Raw genomic sequence first — 7,500 nt, 5'->3', positions numbered from 1 at the left:
GGGCCTGGAAGTCTGGTGGTAGTAGTAGTATGATTTAAAGGCACAAAGTGATTGAAGTGTGCCCAGGCCCAGATCTACTTTGCTGGGCATGACTGTGTTTGACCTCTTGGGCCTGGAAGTCTGGTAGTAGTAGTAGTAGTAGTAGTAGTAGTAGTAGTATGATTTAAAGGTACAAAGTGAATGAAGTCTATTTCTAGGCTTATATAAAGGGTCAAACTTCTTGAAGTGTGCCCAGGCCCAGAGCTACTTTGCTGTGTATGACTGTGTGACCTCTTGGCCCTGGAATTCTGGTGGTAGTAGTAGTATGATTTAAAGGCACAAAGTGAATGAAGTGTGCCCAGGCCCAGAGCTACTTTGCTGGGCATGACTGTGTTTGACCTCTTGGGCCTGGAAGTCTGGTAGTAGTAGTAGTAGTAGTAGTAGTAGTAGTAGTAGTAGTAGTATGATTTAAAGGTACAAAGTGAATGAAGTGTGCCCAGGCCCAGAGCTACTTTGCTGGGCATGACTGTGTTTGACCTCTTGGGCCTGGAAGTCTATTTCTAGGCTTATATAAAGGGTCAAACTTCTTGAAGTGTGCCCAGGCCCAGAGCTACTTTGCTGGGCATGACTGTGTTTGACCTCTTGGGTCTGGAAGTCTGGTGGTAGTAGTAGTAGTATGATTTAAAGGCACAAAGTGATTGAAGTGTGCCCAGGCCCAGAGCTACTTTGCTGGGCATGAATGTGTTTGAACTCTTGGGCCTGGAAGTCTGGTAGTAGTAGTATGATTTAAAGGCACAAAGTGATTGAAGTGTGCCCAGGCCCAGAGCTACTTTGCTGGGCATGACTGTGTTTGACCTCTTGGGCCTGGAAGTCTGGTGGTAGTAGTAGTATGATTTAAAGGCACAAAGTGATTGAAGTGTGCCCAGGCCCAGAGCTACTTTGCTGGGCATGAATGTGTTTGAACTCTTGGGCCTGGAAGTCTGGTAGTAGTAGTATGATTTAAAGGCACAAAGTGATTGAAGTGTGCCCAGGCCCAGAGCTACTTTGCTGGGCATGACTGTGTTTGACCTCTTGGGCCTGGAAGTCTGGTGGTAGTAGTAGTATGATTTAAAGGCACAAAGTGATTGAAGTGTGCCCAGGCCCAGAGCTACTTTGCTGGGCATGAATGTGTTTGAACTCTTGGGCCTGGAAGTCTGGTAGTAGTAGTAGTAGTAGTAGTAGTAGTAGTAGTAGTATGATTTAAAGGTACAAAGTGAATGAAGTGTGCCCAGGCCCAGAGCTACTTTGCTGGGCATGACTGTGTTTGACGTCTTGGGCCTGGAAGTCTGGTAGTAGTAGTATGATTTAAAGGTACAAAGTGAATGAAGTGTGCCCAGGCCCAGAGCTACTTTGCTGGGCATGACTGTGTTTGACCTCTTGGCTCTGGAAGTCTATTTCTAGGCTTATATAAAGGGTCAAACTTCTTGAAGTGTGCCCAGGCCCAGAGCTACTTTGCTGGGCATGACTGTGTTTGACCTCTGGGGCCTGGAAGTCTGGTAGTAGTAGTATGATTTAAAGGCACAAAGTGATTGAAGTGTGCCCAGGCCCAGAGCTACTTTGCTGGGCATGAATGTGTTTGAACTCTTGGGCCTGGAAGTCTGGTAGTAGTAGTATGATTTAAAGGCACAAAGTGAATGAAGTGTGCCCAGGCCCAGAGCTACTTTGCTGGGCATGACTGTGTTTGACCTCTTGGCTCTGGAAGTCTATTTCTAGGCTTATATACAGGGTCAAACATCTTGAAGTGTGCCCAGGCCCAGAGCTACTTTGCTGGGCATGAATGTGTTTGAACTCTTGGGCCTGGAAGTCTGGTAGTAGTAGTATGATTTAAAGGCACAAAGTGATTGAAGTGTGCCCAGGCCCAGAGCTACTTTGCTGGGCATGACTGTGTTTGACCTCTTGGGCCTGGAAGTCTGGTAGTAGTAGTATGATTTAAAGGCACAAAGTGATTGAAGTGTGCCCAGGCCCAGAGCTACTTTGCTGGGCATGAATGTGTTTGACCTCTTGGGCCTGGAAGTCTGGTGGTAGTAGTAGTATGATTTAAAGGCACAAAGTGAATGAAGTGTGCCCAGGCCCAGAGCTACTTTGCTGTGCATGACTGTGTTTGACCTCTTGGCTCTGGAAGTCTATTTCTAGGCTTATATAAAGGGTCAAACTTCTTGAAGTGTGCCCAGGCCCAGAGCTACTTTGCTGGGCATGACTGTGTTTGACCTCTGGGGCCTGGAAGTCTGGTAGTAGTAGTATGATTTAAAGGCACAAAGTGATTGAAGTGTGCCCAGGCCCAGAGCTACTTTGCTGGGCATGAATGTGTTTGAACTCTTGGGCCTGGAAGTCTGGTAGTAGTAGTATGATTTAAAGGCACAAAGTGAATGAAGTGTGCCCAGGCCCAGAGCTACTTTGCTGGGCATGACTGTGTTTGACCTCTTGGCTCTGGAAGTCTATTTCTAGGCTTATATACAGGGTCAAACATCTTGAAGTGTGCCCAGGCCCAGAGCTACTTTGCTGGGCATGAATGTGTTTGAACTCTTGGGCCTGGAAGTCTGGTAGTAGTAGTATGATTTAAAGGCACAAAGTGATTGAAGTGTGCCCAGGCCCAGAGCTACTTTGCTGGGCATGACTGTGTTTGACCTCTTGGCTCTGGAAGTCTATTTCTAGGCTTATATAAAGGGTCAAACATCTTGAAGTGTGCCCAGGCCCAGAGCTACTTTGCTGGGCATGAATGTGTTTGAACTCTTGGGCCTGGAAGTCTGGTAGTAGTAGTATGATTTAAAGGCACAAAGTGATTGAAGTGTGCCCAGGCCCAGAGCTACTTTGCTGGGCATGACTGTGTTTGACCTCTTGGGCCTGGAAGTCTGGTGGTAGTAGTAGTATGATTTAAAGGCACAAAGTGATTGAAGTGTGCCCAGGCCCAGAGCTACTTTGCTGGGCATGAATGTGTTTGAACTCTTGGGCCTGGAAGTCTATTTCTAGGCTTATATAAAGGGTCAAACATCTTGAAGTGTGCCCAGGCCCAGAGCTACTTTGCTGTGCATGACTGTGGTTGACCTCTGGGGCCTGGAAGTCTGGTAGTAGTAGTATGATTTAAAGACACAAAGTGATTGAAGTGTGCCCAGGCCCAGAGCTACTTTGCTGGGCATGAATGTGTTTGAACTCTTGGGCCTGGAAGTCTGGTAGTAGTAGTATGATTTAAAGGTACAAAGTGAATGAAGTGTGCCCAGGCCCAGAGCTACTTTGCTGTGCATGACTGTGTTTGACCTCTTGGCTCTGGAAGTCTATTTCTAGGCTTATATAAAGGGTCAAACTTCTTGAAGTGTGCCCAGGCCCAGAGCTACTTTGCTGGGCATGACTGTGTTTGACCTCTGGGGCCTGGAAGTCTGGTAGTAGTAGTATGATTTAAAGGCACAAAGTGATTGAAGTGTGCCCAGGCCCAGAGCTACTTTGCTGGGTATGATTCTGTGACCTCTTGGGTCTGGAAATGTGGTACTTTGAATGATTAAAAGAGTGAAACGGTCTGAAGTGTGCGCAGGTGTAAAGCAACCTTGCTAGGCATGAAGGTGTGACCTCCAGGGCCTGGAAGTCTGGTGGTAGTAGTAGTATGATTTAAAGGCACAAAGTGATTGAAGTGTGCCCAGGCCCAGAGCTACTTTGCTGGGCATGAATGTGTTTGACCTCTTGGGCCTGGAAGTCTGGTGGTAGTAGTAGTATGATTTAAAGGTACAAAGTGAATGAAGTGTGCCCAGGCCCAGAGCTACTTTGCTGTGCATGACTGTGTTTGAACTCTTGGGCCTGGAAGTCTATTTCTAGGCTTATATAAAGGGTCAAACATCTTGAAGTGTGCCCAGGCCCAGAGCTACTTTGCTGTGCATGACTGTGGTTGACCTCTTGGCCCTGGAAGTCTGGTGGTAGTAGTAGTATGATTTAAAGGCACAAAGTGAATGAAGTGTGCCCAGGCCCAGAGCTACTTTGCTGGGCATGAATGTGTTTGAACTCTTGGGCCTGGAAGTCTGGTAGTAGTAGTATGATTTAAAGGCACAAAGTGATTGAAGTGTGCCCAGGCCCAGAGCTACTTTGCTGGGCATGACTGTGTTTGACCTCTTGGGCCTGGAAGTCTGGTGGTAGTAGTAGTATGATTTAAAGGCACAAAGTGATTGAAGTGTGCCCAGGCCCAGAGCTACTTTGCTGGGCATGAATGTGTTTGAACTCTTGGGCCTGGAAGTCTATTTCTAGGCTTATATAAAGGGTCAAACTTCTTGAAGTGTGCCCAGGCCCAGAGCTACTTTGCTGGGCATGACTGTGTTTGACCTCTTGGGCCTGGAAGTCTGGTAGTAGTAGTAGTAGTAGTAGTAGTAGTAGTAGTAGTAGTAGTAGTATGATTTAAAGGTACAAAGTGAATGAAGTGTGCCCAGGCCCACAGCTACTTTGCTGGGCATGACTGTGTTTGACCTCTTGGGCCTGAAAGTCTATTTCTAGGCTTATATAAAGGGTCAAACTTCTTGAAGTGTGCCCAGGCCCAGAGCTACTTTGCTGGGCATGACTGTGTTTGACCTCTGGGGCCTGGAAGTCTGGTAGTAGTAGTATGATTTAAAGACACAAAGTGATTGAAGTGTGCCCAGGCCCAGAGCTACTTTGCTGGGCATGAATGTGTTTGAACTCTTGGGCCTGGAAGTCTGGTAGTAGTAGTATGATTTAAAGGTACAAAGTGAATGAAGTGTGCCCAGGCCCAGAGCTACTTTGCTGTGCATGACTGTGTTTGACCTCTTGGCTCTGGAAGTCTATTTCTAGGCTTATATAAAGGGTCAAACTTCTTGAAGTGTGCCCAGGCCCAGAGCTACTTTGCTGGGCATGACTGTGTTTGACCTCTGGGGCCTGGAAGTCTGGTAGTAGTAGTATGATTTAAAGGCACAAAGTGATTGAAGTGTGCCCAGGCCCAGAGCTACTTTGCTGGGTATGATTCTGTGACCTCTTGGGTCTGGAAATGTGGTACTTTGAATGATTAAAAGAGTGAAACGGTCTGAAGTGTGCGCAGGTGTAAAGCAACCTTGCTAGGCATGAAGGTGTGACCTCCAGGGCCTGGAAGTCTGGTGGTAGTAGTAGTATGATTTAAAGGCACAAAGTGATTGAAGTGTGCCCAGGCCCAGAGCTACTTTGCTGGGCATGAATGTGTTTGACCTCTTGGGCCTGGAAGTCTGGTGGTAGTAGTAGTATGATTTAAAGGTACAAAGTGAATGAAGTGTGCCCAGGCCCAGAGCTACTTTGCTGTGCATGACTGTGTTTGAACTCTTGGGCCTGGAAGTCTATTTCTAGGCTTATATAAAGGGTCAAACATCTTGAAGTGTGCCCAGGCCCAGAGCTACTTTGCTGTGCATGACTGTGGTTGACCTCTTGGCCCTGGAAGTCTGGTGGTAGTAGTAGTATGATTTAAAGGCACAAAGTGAATGAAGTGTGCCCAGGCCCAGAGCTACTTTGCTGGGCATGAATGTGTTTGAACTCTTGGGCCTGGAAGTCTGGTAGTAGTAGTAGTAGTAGTAGTAGTAGTAGTAGTAGTATGATTTAAAGGCACAAAGTGCTTGAAGTGTGCCCAGGCCCAGAGCTACTTTGCTGTGCATGACTGTGTTTGACCTCTTGGCTCTGGAAGTCTATTTCTAGGCTTATATAAAGGGTCAAACTTCTTGAAGTGTGCCCAGGCCCAGAGCTACTTTGCTGTGTATGACTGTGTGACCTCTTGGCCCTGGAATTCTGGTGGTAGTAGTAGTATGATTTAAAGGCACAAAGTGAATGAAGTGTGCCCAGGCCCAGAGCTACTTTGCTGGGCATGACTGTGTTTGACCTCTTGGGCCTGGAAGTCTGGTAGTAGTAGTATGATTTAAAGGCACAAAGTGATTGAAGTGTGCCCAGGCCCAGAGCTACTTTGCTGGGCATGAATGTGTTTGAACTCTTGGGCCTGGAAGTCTATTTCTAGGCTTATATAAAGGGACAAACTTCTTGAAGTGTGCCCAGGCCCAGAGCTACTTTGCTGTGTATGACTGTGTGACCTCTTGGCCCTGGAATTCTGGTGGTAGTAGTAGTAGTAGTTGTATGATTTAAAGGTACAAAGTGAATGAAGTGTGCCCAGGCCCAGAGCCAGGCCTGGGCAGCAGGGGGCGCTCCTGGCCATGCCCAGCGAGTTTCGTGCGAATCGGACCTGGTCCGGAAGAGATACGAAGGGAAAACTCATTACTCGTCGGGGTGGCACATCCATGCTCTCGACCCTCCCAAAGCGTCCGACCAGGGTGCACCCTGCCGGGCATGGTTAGCCGCCAGCCCCCTTCCTGGAGGTCTGGTTGGCACGGGGTTTTGATTTATCGGTTTCATATCTCTGGGCTCCTTGGGAGCAGAAAGTCGGTTGAGGGCCCTTTGGAAAGAGCCGGGGCTGCCGTTTAACGCTGTCCAAGCGGCAGGCGAAGCGCACCCACCGTTTTTACGCTATGATTTTTTAAAACCGCCGGGGCGGCAAACACAGGGCCGGTCGGGTTTGAAGACGAATATCTCTTCGGCCCTTGGGAGGAGAGAAGCAGCGCGGGTCACCTTTGAACGCGCTCGCTGCCAGGAACGTCTGGCGTAAAAGTTTCGTGGGAATCGGACGTTCCTAGGCTGAGAAGCGAGCGCCCGCCCTCGGGCGGTCGGGGGCCCCTTTCTCATTCCCCGTCTGGGCTAAAAATACGAGGTCGGACCCGATGGACTCGGGAGACTGGAGAGTACCAGGGAGACCCTGGAAGCAGGCGACCCGACCCACGCTTCGCTGTCTCCTCGGCCCTCGGGAGTAGAAGCGCGGGGACGGTGGCGTGGGCAGCAGGGGGCGCTCCTGGCCATGCCCAGCGAGTTTCGTGCGAATCGGACCTGGTCCGGAAGAGATACGAAGGGAAAACTCATTACTCGTCGGGGTGGCACATCCAGGCTCTCGACCCTCCCAAAGCGTCCGACCAGGGTGCACCCTGCCGGGCATGGTTAGCCGCCAGCCCCCTTCCTGGAGGTCTGGTTGGCACGGGGTTTTGCAAATAGGTCCCGTCGGGTATATGGGAGAGCAAAGAGAATCAATGGGGTCCAAGCACTAAATTCATCCAGTGGCGTTCTCTGGAAGCCCAAGGGGAGTCCGAGGGGTGTTCGGCCGGCAAGGGGAGCTCTCCCTCGGACACATGATCAAACGCCTGTCCCCTACCGGAAAGTGGTGTGCTCTGGATGCCCCCCCCCCCCATCCCCCGAGGGGGGTGCTTATCCCGCGAGGGGAGCCCTCCTCGGGTTAAGTGAACCATCATGCCGATTCCCCTATGGAAGTGGGCACATCCAGGCACACAGTCTGCTTTGCTCTCCCCGACCCGAGTGCGTCTGTTGGGCTGAGTGTACGCCCAGGCAACTGGATCCAATGGCTCAGTCCGCCGCAGCGTGCTTCGACGATGGGTCGTACAGCCATGCCACCAGGGTGGGCGTGTTTGTAAATGTACCAGTGGA

Source organism: Electrophorus electricus, unplaced genomic scaffold, assembly GCF_041902795.1.
Source record: "Electrophorus electricus isolate QZ-2024a unplaced genomic scaffold, ASM4190279v1 Scaffold91, whole genome shotgun sequence".
Classification (NCBI taxonomy): Eukaryota; Metazoa; Chordata; class Actinopteri; order Gymnotiformes; family Gymnotidae; genus Electrophorus; species Electrophorus electricus.
Note: the sequence above shows the minus strand (reverse complement) of the source record.